Source organism: Saccopteryx bilineata, chromosome 1 (assembly GCF_036850765.1).
Source record: "Saccopteryx bilineata isolate mSacBil1 chromosome 1, mSacBil1_pri_phased_curated, whole genome shotgun sequence".
NCBI classification, from domain to species: Eukaryota; Metazoa; Chordata; class Mammalia; order Chiroptera; family Emballonuridae; genus Saccopteryx; species Saccopteryx bilineata.
In genome coordinates this window covers 231,632,016-231,646,612 of record NC_089490.1, presented here as the reverse complement: position 1 = coordinate 231,646,612, position 14,597 = coordinate 231,632,016, and the positions used below count along the sequence as shown (strand labels likewise).

General features: G+C 39.2%; 1 long non-coding RNA gene across 1 annotated transcript in view; it reads right to left on the bottom strand.

Annotated features, from left to right (window-relative positions):
* The window catches only part of LOC136320325 (uncharacterized), a 329,953-nt gene that overhangs the window by 117,132 nt on the left and 198,224 nt on the right, over positions 1–14,597 (bottom strand). The window contains exon 3 of the long non-coding RNA XR_010728311.1: positions 13,266–13,336. This is a non-coding gene — a long non-coding RNA (uncharacterized lncRNA). The remainder of the gene's footprint in view (positions 1–13,265; positions 13,337–14,597) is intronic.

The window sequence follows — 14,597 nt, the reverse complement described above, 5'->3', positions numbered from 1 at the left end:
AAGTTCAATACGTGCAGATGAAGCACCTCTCTGCAACAGGAACTGGGTTTGCTGCTGGGACTCCTCAGACCCACAAAGTGGCTCCTGTCCCCAGACAAGAGCCTGGGAGCCGCCTCTCCTTCCTCTCACAATATTGACGTGTTTGGGTGTGTGTGTGTGTGTGTGTGCGCGCGTGCGCACACACGCGCATGGTTAAACCTGTGGTTTTCACCCCTATGTCCCAGGGCCCCAAGGTATTCACGAAAGTAGAAACAGAGTCTTCAATGTATTCTCAACATTTCAAAATTATAACTTTACCCTGGAGATGGAACCATTCATGCTAAATAATATTGTGTGGGTCTGTTCTCATGTGGAAAAGATTGCACAGGGGCACTCGCATGTGACACAGATTTTCCAAGGTTTGGTTTCGCAGGGAGACTTTCTGTTGGGCCAGAATAAAGAGTCCTTCCCTATCACAGGACATGAACTGGGAGCATCCTCTAATGGGGCTGATCCATCATCTCCAGCTGCCCCATCCAGCTGACTCAGCCACAGGGCTGAAGGTTCCCCAACAGAACTTGCCCAAACTGCCAAAAACTGGGTGGTGTCATCAGGCCACCTGCAGCACGCAGCCCACATTATTCTCAATGCTGCTTTCTATTCCAACACAAATGTGTTTGCAGATCTGAATCCTTGCTCCCCAGAGCCTGCCTGTAACTCTATTTAGGGAAGACGAGAGGCTTCTGTAAACTGAGGAGGGAGTTGAACCATTTCCCTCATGAGTCCACAAATGGCCAGTAGGCAATTTCTTTTTTAAGTGAGCTGTATTCATCTGCAGCAATCCACAGCGTGACGGGTGGAGGCTGAGGGTGGGGATGGGGTGGGGCATGGGGCCCAGGTTAAAATAGCAGGGTCAGGTCGAGGACAGCAGTCACTCTGGGTGGAAAGTGACCCCAGCCCAGGCCCGAGCTCCACTACATGTCTGAGTGAGCACCAGCCATAACACATGCTTGTCAGAGCAATTCACCTGTCCTTCCACCGGGTTTGAGGCAATGCCCCAGCTCTCAGTCACAGATGGAAGGAACTGGCCCCTGTAGGGTCACATCTGTTGCTCAACGGTATAAAAAAAAGTCACCTCAGCCAAAATTAAATCAACATTTGGTTGGTAGTTCACATAACTTACAACAATGAGCATAAAGGGAAATGAAGGTGAGTCACGCTGAGGGTGGCATTATCATACCAATCCCAGAGCATGAACAAAAGTTAACATAAGGCAGTAACAGCAGGCCCCTGGCCGGTTCAATCAGGGGTAGAGTGTCGGTCTGCCGTGTGAAAGTCTTGGGTTCGATTCCAGGTCAGGGCACACAGGAAAAGTGACCATTTGCTTCTCCACCTCTCCTCCTCTCCCTTCTGTCTTGTCTCTCTCTCTTTCTCTCTTCCCCTCCCACAGACATGACTCAGTTGGAGTGAGTTGGCCCTGGGTGCTGAGGATGGCTCCATGGCCTCACCTCGGTGCTAAAATAGCTCAGTTGCTGAGCAATGGAGCAACAGCCCCAGATGGGCAGAGCATCATTGGGTAGGGGGCTTGCCAGGTGGATCCAGTTGGGGTGCATGCGGGAGTCTGTTGCTCTGCCTCCCTGCTTCTCATTTAAGAAAAAAAAAGGGCAGTAATAGCAAAGCTGGCTCACCAAGAGCCCAGAATAAGCTTCCTGTCCTCCTGAGCAGCTAGACTTAGCTGACTGCCCGAAGGCTCTGAAGCCAGTACATTTACTCATATCTGACACTAGTGCTCACTGAAGAACAAGGTCCTAGGAAATCTTAAATAGGAGTGTTGCCTGTATCCCCAGGGCCTTGTGCAGTCTGATGACATAGCAGCCCCTTAATGTAGACAGTCATAAAACCTTTACTTTCAAATGACTTCTGTTGTTGGATGAAATAATAAACAATTATCTTGGGGCCCCATAAGTTCCTGTGTTTTGTTTTGTTTTTCATATAAATCAAGAGAGAAATAAAATAAAACTTGATCTTATTGAGGTATAATGTTCATGCTTCTTTTTCTTTAAAATATTAGAGAAAAACCCCAAATTCCATAGAAAACACAATAATAGTATGCAAGGATAATTATATTTATCATACTTTTTATTTTTCCTATCCCCATAATCTCAATTGCAAACCGAGATTTTCTAAGTGTTTAAATGGATAACAGAGTAATGCATTTAAAAATTTTTTTACATTAAGATAAAATTTAAATACAGAAAAGTGCATAGGTTGTAAGCGCAAGGTTTGATGATTATGAAAAATACATACATCTGTATGATCAATACCCAAGTCAAGGCATAGGGCATTTTCATCATTTCAGAAGGTTCCCTCATGCCTCAGTCCAGCCAATTCTAATCTCCTTACACATTACCACTGGTCTGCTCGCAATCGTCATACATAATTTTGCTTGCTCTTGAACTTCATATTAATTGAGCCATGTAGTGGTTCTCTTTTGTGTCTATCTTACTCGTACTCCTCAGCATAACATGTTTGAGATTGATTCCTGTGCATAGTGGTGTGTTTCCTTTTCATGCTAAATGGCATTCCATTGTACGAAGATACCATGATTTCTTTATCTATTTTCCTGTTGATGAATGTTTGGGTTGTTTGCAATTGTTTGCTAATACAAGAAAAGCTGTTAGGAATATTTACTACACAAGTCTTAATGTGGACATACTGTATTTCCCTATGTATAAGATGCAACTTTCCCCCCAAAATTTGGGGTCTAAAAACTGAGTGCGTCTTATACAGTGGTTGTACATTTTTTTACTTGCATTTCCCACTTTTTTGCACTTGTTTTTGTGCTCATTGTTGAAGACAGTGATTCGTCATCAGACACAGATATGGACAAGCTAATGGATGGGAGTTTTGACAGTGATGAGGAGTCGTATGATTTTTATGATGAATAAAACTTGAGTTCAATGACTTTATGTAATACTTTTTCTTTTTCAAATTTCAGGCCCCAAAATTAAGCTGCATATTATACATGAATGTGTCTTATACATGGGGAAATACGGTATTTTAAAATTTACCCATGAGAGAAATTCCTGGGTCACAGAATAAGTATATTGTTTAACTTTATCAGAAAATGTCAAAAAAATGTCTCTCACAGTGATCACACCATTTTTACAATCTTTACCAGCAATTCCTTGAGTTTTCACTGTACCATGTGCTTTGCAATATTTGCTGTTTTCAGGCCATTTGCCATCATAGTGGATGAAAAGTGGTACCTCACTGTTGTTTTAGTATTCATTTCCCTGATGATAAATGATAGCATTTCCACCTGCTTACCGAGCATTTGTATAACATCCTGTATAACGCTTCTGCTCACTCTAGTCCTTAATTTAAAAAAAGAAAAAAAGGTCAGTCTTTTTCATAATTGAGCTCACAGAAGTTCTTTACATTCCGTGGATATAAGTCATTCAGATAGAGCTAATACAAATATTTTCTCTTATTGTGGAACCAGCATTTCTTTTTTCCTAAAGGCATTTCTTTTTGATGAGCAGAAAATTTTACACATTTTGTTAAAGTGCAATTTATTATTTATCCCATAAAAAAAAATCTTTGTCTAGTGTAGGTTTCAAAGATGCTATGTGTTTCCTAGAAGCTCCCAGAAGTATTTAGATTTAACAACTAAACCCCCAAACTTAAGTCCGGAGTACAGCCTCTGCTAAAGGGTACAACACTGGATGAGGTCCCCGTGCGCAAGGAGAAGGTGGAGGGTTCCGGAGCTTTGTGGGGCCACAGCATTAGGGCGGTATCATCACTTGCAGCCTGGCCAAGATGAGGAGTGTCAAGGCCCTATTTTGGGTGTTATTTTTGGAGATATCTTGGGTTTCTGTAGTTTTGGCTTTCTGTAGGACCAGAGTCATGCTTGTAGCAAGGCATGCCAAGCTAAACTTTTCCTTGGGTGAGAAGGCACGTGTTTACCCATGTGCAAACCTGAGCTTTAGTGTCTTGCTGTAACTGCATCTGGAAAACCTCTTCCTCAAATATTACTCTTTGCCTCTGTGGAAAAACAGCATCCTTTGCAAGGAAAAAAAAAAGACAAGTGGGCAAAGGTTTCCCCCACACCACCCGAGGGGTAGCATTTAAAAATGGAAGTGGCTTGAGTAACCTACTTTTCTTTGGTTTTAAAATAACAGCCTCCTAGATTTGCATTTGTTTTTCATTCTTGGCCTCGTGACCCCTGCTTCTGTTTTACTTGATAAATTCCATCTCGCCTTACACAGGCAACAGTTCAACCCTTAGCTTTTCCTAGCTTCTTTCATCAAAATGGTTGTAGGTAAGTTACTGGATTTCTAGACTGGGAGGTTTTGGGCGGGGAAAATTCTCCTTATTGCTTAGATTTCTCAGTGTAAATTATTTTTATCGCTGTCTCATGTTAATTGCTACCCACGATTCGACAGCACAAGCTATCACACATAGCAGAGGTCCTGGCGAATCTCTAAAAAAGGAATTCTTTTGAGTTTTGTTGTTTTTGTTTTATGGCCAACTCTGAATTCAGATACCACAAAAATTAAATCTTGCAGGCCATCTAATTGTCCACTTAAACACACGTGTGTGTGCACACTTATGTGTGTGCATGCACAAATCTTATGAGAATGAATATAGAAAATGAATCCCTGTTTGAAAACAAAGACATGACTATGTACCTTGAGAATTACTGCTGGGAATACAAGAAGAGGCATTGTTATGCTATTTGCATTTGAGCAAAGAATAGCCGGGTAGAAAGGTTTTAGGACCCCTGACCAAGTGCTGGTGGATACAGGAAATATTGATGGAATTCAGTGTGTATGTACCACACAAACACAAATTAAACATATTTTGTGTTATTTTTCATTATACAACTTTTCATTAATTCTATTTTTTTCTTAATCACAAAAGTAGACATGCCTATTGTAAAATTTCAAGCAACACAAAAATGTACAAATAAAATAATTGGTGGCTACTTTCCCATAATAATCCTTTCTCTGAAGAAATCAATGTCTCTAGTCTGGTAAATCTCCCTTTATACAAACACATCAGAACATATACATACAGACTTTATTATGTTTCCCTGTCTTTTTCTTTGAAACAGAAACTGAATCATATTATGTGTGTTTTACCCTGAAATCTGCTTTTGTCATTTCTTGATATATTAAAGATATTATATGTTTCTTTATATATAGATGTTTATGTATTTATGTGTATATTTGAATTATTCTTTTTAATGGCAGCATAAATATGAATTTAATTATTGAATTAGTCTGTTAGGGGGTACCATAACAAAATACCACAAACCAAGTGTCTTAAGCAACATAACTTTTCTCACAGTCCTGGCAGATTGAAGTCCAAAATCAAGGTGTTGATAGAATTAGTTTGTGGTAAGTTTTTTTTTGTTTTGTTTTGTTTATTTTTTTTATCATGTCCTCACATGGCCTTTCCTCTGTGAATTCACATTTCTGGCATTTCTCCTTCTTATAGGATACTAGTCTTGTTGGATTAGGGCCCTATCCTTATGACCTCATTTAACATTAATTATTCCCTTAAGGTCCCTATTGCTAAAGACAGTCACATAGGGAGTTAGGACGTCAACTTATAAATTTTGGGGGACAAAATTTAGCTTATAATACTCACTAATTCCTCTACTGATCAACACATCTAATCTTTTTAATTGATTGATTTAACTATACCTTCAAATAACCTTAATGATTCATATTCATCATACAAATATATGTCATCAAAAAATGCAATGGATAGAGGAGAAATACAATTACATAAATTTCTCCATGCAGAAACAATCAGTGTCAACATTTAACAATACATCCTAGATGTATGTATACAAATAGAAAGACAGGTAGGTAGGTAGATAGGTAATTCTACAAAAATAGCACTACATGTTATTTTTATTAAAAATTATGAACTTATTATTAGTCAAACTTAATGAAAAAGGAAATATGAAAATAGAGAAACTGAAACTTTTCAATGCTGTTTCTTCATAGCAGAGTGTAAGAATTTCTAAATGATTACTCAGATCTTTTAAATAGTTTAAGAAAACATTAAATGGCTATGACCATTATATGTTTAATTACATATTTTCACCTACATTTATTAATCCTTTATTGAAAAGAAAGAAAGTTCTTTGTTCCTAGACTTTCAATACCCTTCCTGTATTCATTTATACTGCTCACAAAAATTAGGGGATATTTTATTATTTCATATTCATTTTGAAATATCCCAATTTTTGCGAGCAGTATAGTTATATCATTATTTTTCCATAATCAAAATGTATAAAATTGACATCTAATTCTGAAACTATATTTCCCACATTCAATCAGGTTGAATATAAAACACATTCATTCTTTGGTTACTAACAATATTTTTGTTAGGGTTTCTCCAATCCTGAATTCTTTATCATAAATAATCTTAAAGGCAGGAATTTACCTTCAAGTATGTTTATCAAGACATGCTCAGCATTCACTGAGTTCCTGCATGTCTGAGGATTTATGGCTTCTGAAGGCAATTTGACTTGATATAAAAGTCTGGGTCACATTTTCTTTCCTTTATGCATTTGCAAATATTGTTTCAGTGTCTCTTAACATTCGGTGAAAACTCTTTTCTACCTCTTATCTATCCAGTTTTCTCTACCTTGATACCCACATGGTTTTATGTTTACACTTAAAATTTCATAACTACACCAGCATATATATGTGTTGAGAAATGTTCATTATTCCCAGGTCACATTCCTTCATAGGTAACCAAAAAATTTTAAAATAATTTGTAACTCTATAATTTTTCTAAAGTGTGGGTGTGTTTGTGTTTATGTCTTCTCTTATGGTTTCTGTGTCTCTTTTGGCTAATCTAGGCCCTTAAGTTGTATATAAATTGTATAAGAAGATAATTAATTTCTACCAAAAATATTCCCACTGGCATCTTGGTTGGGATTTCATTGAGTCTACAGATCATTTTGGGGAGAACTGTCATCTTAACAATATGAAGTCTTCTGACCCATGACTAAGGTATAGCTAGCCCTCTGTATTTGTCAGGGTTTCTCAAAAAAAAAACAAAACAGAACCAATTCACTTTGAGCACTAACTTAAATAATATATTTTTAAATGGAACACATATTTATGAAGCTCCAACTTTATTTCAGCTGTGGTTTTAGATGACTTGCTTACATTTTCTAATTTAATTTTCATCACAACTGTACGAGATGTAAATGAGGTATTATTTATCCTTATTTCACATATGAGAAGATGGAAGCTTAGAGAGTTGAAATAACTTTCCCACAATTACTCTGATTATGGCAGAGCTAAGATTCAAACCAAAACCCCAAGTTTTTCTGTCATACTTTGTGGTCTCTTTTCCTTGAGAAAATACACATACACACACACACACACACACGCACGCACGCATGCACAGCCCTGGCAGCTGGACAAAGAACTTCTTTTTGCTTCAGCTCTTTGAATTTCTACCAGATCACACATATTCTTCAAGCTCCAGTACTCACTATGATTCACTGTGTTTTCCTTTTATGGGCACATCTCTTCCAGAAGATCATGAGTACCATGAAAGTAGCTTCTATGTCCGTTCATTTCGGTCACCTCCATGGCAAATACTGCCAATCACAGACAAGCATTTTATCAAGGTTTTTTGAAGTCAGTATTTAAGGTTTGCTGTTTGTTGGTAGGTGTCTAGGTGATTTAGTCGGGAGATTTTTCCTTTGTTTCTCTTACCTCTCGACCTTCACTTTCTGAAATCTTTTATGGTGAGTGTTTTAGTCCACAAAGAATAAAGGCAGATTGACTTTAATTTCCAAAGTACTTGCATTGGGAGAAATGGGTCCAAGACCAGGGAGGTTACCTGGGAAACCAGCTCCTTGGCCTGTTTCCAGACCTTAAATTTAAGCTTCTGACTTAGCAATATCAGTGGTCAAATGAGAAGAATGGGTACCTATAGAAGCTTACTCTCTTTCTGTTATTTTTCTTTTCTCCTCCTGGGGTTGTTCTTGCAGATCACAGATGAGGGACCCAAGGATAGGAGTGTGTGTGTGTGCAGAGTCAGGGCCCAGTCCACAGAATGAAAGAAAAGAGAAAGGAGGAAGCAGAAAAGTCTGAAGCTCTACCCATTAACAAAGAAACGTAACTTGTACCTCCGACTACCTTTTTGTAGTTGTTCCTTGGAACCCTTTCTGTGCAGCATCACCACAATGAACAGAAGACACAATGGGCAAAGTCTGGGTCACAGAAGGAAGAACACTAATTAGATGAGATTAAGAGTGACCTTCAGAGTTGAGTATCCCACCAAGCCTTAGACAGATAAGGAGGTGGGGTGCAAGAAAGGAGGTGCTCCCCGGCCAGTCTGGGATCCTTATCCCCACAATAGTCCCTAAAGATGTTGCCACAGTCAAGAAGTGGAGTAATTGCCAAGATACTAGTGAAGAGCTTAACTTTAGAGACGAGGGCATGTATTGAATGGAGAGAAAAGGCACGATGTCATATGTGGTTGCTCAGGAAAGTCAAGAAAAAAGGGGGCTGACAGAAGCATCAGGCATGGCCGTCCCGAGCATTCTACTGCCTTCCAATCACATGCCCCCTTCCCTGGGGGGGCCCTAGGTTCAGACTATTCAAAAACATTTTCTATGTTTTGATTACTTTACCACTGTGGGTAGAATGAAATTCAAGCTTTTCAGCCTGATTATTTGAAGTTTTTTTACACTTTTCTGATCTCATATTTAGGATACATCTCTAAGTTAACCCACAAGCTATCCCCCACCATTGTATGTCCCTGTCTCCATTGTTCTGTGTGCAAATTTACTCCCTGTTTCCCTAGGTGACTTCTGTTTTTCCTTCAGAGTGGTCCTCAATTGTCTAGGTCAGTTACACTTGTGGGTTTTAGTTTTTTGATACAGGCTCACTTCTTGATAGTTATTTCCCTCCCTTGAGAACACCTGTTTTAGTTTAGCTTTGCAATGCTATACTACCTTGTGGGGGATGAGGAGGGAGGAGACAACAGTTCCTGTGAGCTCATGACCACATTCTTCTAACAATACATTTTTTTTCAGAGAACCCAGTTTTATAGAACAATAAGGAGATACCTCTTAAATTTAAGCTTCTGAGTTAGCAATATCACTGGCCAAAGCGGAGCAGTAAAAGAAAACGGGAGAGGACTAGCCAATGTTGTGATTAGAAATCCCTGGTGGGTCATAGCCCTTGAAGGTGACAGAAGACGAAGAACCTAAATTTTATGGCTAAAATATCACCACAAATGAGCTTTTGATGTCAATTCCAAAATGCTCATACTTGAGCAGGATAAAAGTCTCTGTGAACAATCAAAACATGACTGGGAAATCCTATACTATGAACCTGGTATCATGATGACTTAACAATTCTTTATAGCTATAAAACCATTTCATGTTCTTCTCTAAAAGCTCAGAAAGCCTGAATCGCATGCAATTTTCTTTGGCAAAAAAAAAAAAAAAAAATCTGGTTTAAACATAGTGAAAAGGTTTGCATGGGTTCAAAGGGGTGACCAAGACACTGTTTTTTGCTATCATTGGCCCACAATCAACTTGTGTGTCCAAAACAAATGAATGTGGATGGAAGTAGTTAAAAGGCTAGAGTGACTGAGTCCAATTCTTTTAAAGATATTATTGCTATGCTCTCCTCCCCCATGTGAAAGCTGTGTTGGGAGATAGAGACCACTTCAACTCAATGAGTCACTTCTACTTCCTAGCCAGAACAATTACACTTCTTGTATAAAACATGACCCGAAGCCTGCCCTCTGCCACATCATCCCACTTCTAAAATGCCCAGGGGTCAGCTCTAACATTTAACAGCTCGCAAATTCCATCTCTTAGATGATGAGGCCAACTTCATGCTTTTACAAAAGACTATTAGTTATTGCAAATTTTCTTCTTCCATGTTTTGGGTAATACATAAAACGTGATGTCAGTTCCACTGCCTGCCTGAAGAACATTACACATGCCTCTTTAGCATGATGGTGATAGCATTGGTAAGTAAGTCAGTGACAGTGGAGATGAGAAAAAGATAAGCCAGTCCACCATCCTCAATGCCTCCTGTTCCTACCACAATCCCCAAAGAAAGAATACAAAAAGAAGAAAGGAAAAAAGACATATCCCAATAAACATAGCGGTACCTACAATCAATCAGGCCAATATTCCTTCATTATCCTACCACTTACTGAAACAGTTCATGCATTTTGCAAATTTGCTGCTTCTTTATTGTTAGCAGCTGAGCACTTTTTCCCTCCTCCTTCTTTCAATTGTTATTGATCTCTTGCCATAGTTTGCATACAATCCCCTCACAGCATTAGCTCATTTTCAGTCCAGTCTTGCAGATTAGCTCATTTGGGTTCTGTTCTTTAGTGCCTAGGTGTTGAGTGTTGAATAGAACTTAATTTTTCATTCTTCAATTCATTCTCAACCATGGCAGGTATTCAATGAGTTTGATCTTCTTTTAGGGCATGAGTTTGACCTTCCTACTTGAAGGGACTCTCAGATTTCCAGCTATGCATTTATTGGTGTGCTTCATCATGCATATAGTAGGTCCTTCCCACAAAAGGGAGAGGAGTTTCAGTTCACTTTCCTTTATTTCTCAATCGTTGTTGAAGCCCATCCTCTTCCCAGAATGTCTATTTGATGTTACTGTAATTAAGGTTCTATTTCGATCCAAGTGAACGTAAGAAAGGCCTCTGCCACTTCATTTGAAAATAGCTTTCCCTCTGTTTAAGACAGTTCACTTTCTTTATACTTGATGCAAACATACTCTATCCTTCCTACTCAGGACTCATAAGTCAGTTGTAAAGACAGCCACATTTCATCAAACAAATTCACCGTAAGTCTTTGGGAGTGCGGCTGTTTCCCACCCTCCAGCCCTGACCAATGTACACAGAGTCCATGCAGCCTGACGACAAACACAGCTATCACTCCTCTCCCCCTGCCCCCCAATTTCAGATCTCAGAGGAAATAAACGGTCCAGGGCCATCAGTTTCGGAGCCTTTTCTCTCAGGAACTTGAAGTACCCCCTCTAGGGTTCCATCCCTATCTCTACCTCTATCTCTGTCTCTATCTCTTTCTTTGTCACTGTCTGTGTCGGTATGTACAGCGCCACTTATCTGCCTACCTCCACATGGATGCCCAAGTTTTCATGGTTTATTATAGCTCTCCGTATGGGACAGGGCCGAGGTGAGTAGGGCTCTGCCCCTTTCCCTAGGGAAAGGCTGAAAGTGAGAGGCAGAGATGTTAAAAGAGACACATTTCCATTAAATGGAGTAAGAGTGAGAATTAAAAAAAGAAAAGGCATGAGAGTCCATAGGAAAGACTGATGAGCTTTGCTTATGAATCAGAGAAGGTTTCACAGAGTGGGTGAAACTTCCTGACAGATGAGTAGGAGTTCGCAAAAAGAGAAATGGGAGTGGTGGTGGCATTAGAGGTAGAGGGAACGGGATGTACAGATGCACTCAGAGAAACGTTTGGTGAGCTCGGGGAACAGAAGAGAGCTGAGGTGGTGGGAGTTCGGGGTGCGTGGGCTGGAATGGCAGCAGCCCAGATGACAGGGATGGAAAAGACCTATGAGCTCATGGTCCCCTTTCTCCATCTCTTCCTTATCGACCTCAAAGCCAAAGTGCCCACAGTGTTCTCATCCAAGGCTGGCCCAGGACCCTGGATTTATTCTCTTTGAACTAAGAGAGAAGAGGGCAAGAATGGAGACAGGCTAGAAGCCAGGTCCCAACCTTTCTTCTCAATAGCCAGGGATGCTTTGGTTTTTATAGGTGAAGGCCTGGGTGCTTATTAGATTTGAGTCACTCAGCGTTTAGGTAATGTGCTATTTTTAATCTGTTTGCTAAAGCCGGCCATTTCTCACCCTTAAACCCATCTCTCTAGATCTAAAAAAGGATAAAATGCCATTTGGTGTACCTTCATGTAACTGCAATTGACTTATTATTTGAGATTCAGAGCTGGTATTCAGATAAGTGATGAAAAACAACTTATTTACTGAGTCTTTTCTCTTTCCCCATGCATACAATGAAAGCATGTGCTCTTCTCCAGAGCAACCAAGAAAGCTCTATTGTACCCCACCAAGGAACAATTTGATTTCTTATTCCATCTCGCCCAAGCATGACCACATGCCTTTTAATTACAGAAGGTATTCCATTGTGGTGATGGCAGTGAAAATTACGTAATTGTAATTCCAGATAATATCCCCTACATTTCTTATTCAGGCAATCTTTAAAACTATGCTTCAAGAGATGGCAAGAGTTTAGTGGTAAGCTTCTTTTACTGAGGGTACTAGACACATTAAAGAGCCAGCTGCACATTTTCTCCATTTGTAAATATGATGTTAACCATTAAACAGGTACTATGCTTTGTGAGATATAAAAAATGAAGACCAAGTTACACTTGAAAATTAAGTTAAATGCCATGGTTAGAGTTCAAAGGCATGATAAAACAGTGTTCTAGGTGCAACCTGTATCAAATACAAAAGACACCAAAGAGGAAGTTGAGTATTTGTTTCATTTTCTAGACATTTACAATGGATAGGCTAGTTGAAATGTCAAAAATGGATCAAAACACACTAAACAAAGTCTCAGGCATATGGCATAAAGCAAAATTCCTATTATAAAACGTATAGTATATATCCAAATACAATGATAATGAAAATATCACAGAAAATTAGAGATATTAAGTAGAATATAGCTTTATAAATATAACTTTTAAAGTGTTCTCATTCACAATCTTGTATAAGGTTTGATATTAAATTTATGTCCAGCACAAGATGATGATACGAGTCTCAAAAGGAGTTTTTCATGATATGTAATTACACATTTAAAAATATAGTTATGTATACACATCAATGTTAGTGTTAATATGCAAGTTATACTCTATCTACTCTGGGATACTTAATTCTCGCTGTGTTCATTTTCCCTTAGAGATTTATGTGATTATGTAACACACACAAAAAAACAAAACAGAAGAAATGTCAGATTCATTCTTTGTTAGACCTTTGTAACAACTCATTACAACTTTGTGCCAAGCACTTTAACAACTTCATGTAAGTATACACTCAATGTAAGCCTAAAACAGCACCAGGAGATAGGCAACATCAATCCTATTTTACTAAAGAGAAAAGAAAATGAGCCAGAGAAATTTTAAGTTATCTGAAGTTCAAAGCAGCAAACTTGGACGAGAGTATGTTTGTTAAGGCTTATGTGCACCCAAACCCTTAATCACTACTATGTATTACCTTGCTGCCAATGGGGAAGTGGGTGTGTAATCCCGTGTTGACATATGCGGTAGTCTTGATTAATTTTCAATCTAAAATAAAAATGGAAAATTGTTAAGTGAGTTACCAATGCTAAAAACTAGTATAGTAAGAAACTGAGAAATATTCAAATGAATGGTCTAATAATATAGTAATTTTCTACTCTTAATTATTTCCCTAGGAAAAGAGACAACACAGCAATCTTCATACCTTGTTCTAAGAAATTTACAATCCAAGAGTTATCTATTTATATATATATAATCAAACACTCTTGCTATCATATACAACAATTTCCTCTGCCCTTCATTTTTAGAAAAGAACACCAGTAATAATTGCTAGCTATTGTCTATTCCATAGGGTTTCAATTTTAACTCTGGAGTCATTCTTTAATATTGGTTGTAAAATTCTGAGTTACAGCATCACCTTTGGGGGAAAAAAAGAAGATCATGAGATACTGAGTTGTATAGTTCTTCAAAAGATAACTGGAGAATGAAGTGTTTCAGCTGATTAGCCATCTATTTCACACATCAAAAGCTAAAAATAGTAACTTTTTTTTTTTTTTTGTATTTTTCTGAAGCTGGAAATGGGGAGTGGCAGTCAGACAGACACCCGCATGCGCCCAACCGGGATCCACCCGGCACGCCCACCAGGGGCGACGCTCTGCCCACCAGGGGGCGATGCTCTGCCCCTCCGGGGCGTCGCTCTGCCGTGACCAGAGCCACTCTAGCGCCTGGGGCAGAGGCCAAGGAGCCATCCCCAGCGCCCAGGCCATCTTTTGCTCCAATGGAGCCTTGGCTGCGGGAAGGGAAGAGAGAAACAGAGAGGAAGGAGGGGGGGGTGGAGAAGCAAATGGGCGCTTCTCCTATGTGCCCTGGCCGGGAATCGAACCCGGGTCCCCTGCACGCCAGGCCGACGCTCTACCGCTGAGCCAACCAGCCAGGGCAATAGTAACTATTTTGTTGACAACTTTTTTTAGGTGGATAACATATTTCCCACATTTTGGAAAAAAATATGTTAAACATGATTAGACACTTTTGAGTCAGGGCCATTGTAATATTACGTGATAACAGCATGCTGTCATCATAAGTTGGACTATTTCTGAGGCTGTGATGGCATTAGAAATATACAGAAGTGAATAGTGTGAATCCCACTTCCAAAATGCCCTATCACCTATCACACCTCTCTGTGTATCACCAGATCATTAGGAAAGAAAAGAATTAGTCCTTAATAAGCACTTCTGCTGTGCTACATACTAGGCTAGATGGATAACATGTTATTCCATATTGTCCTAATAACCCATTTGTGAAGTAGTAG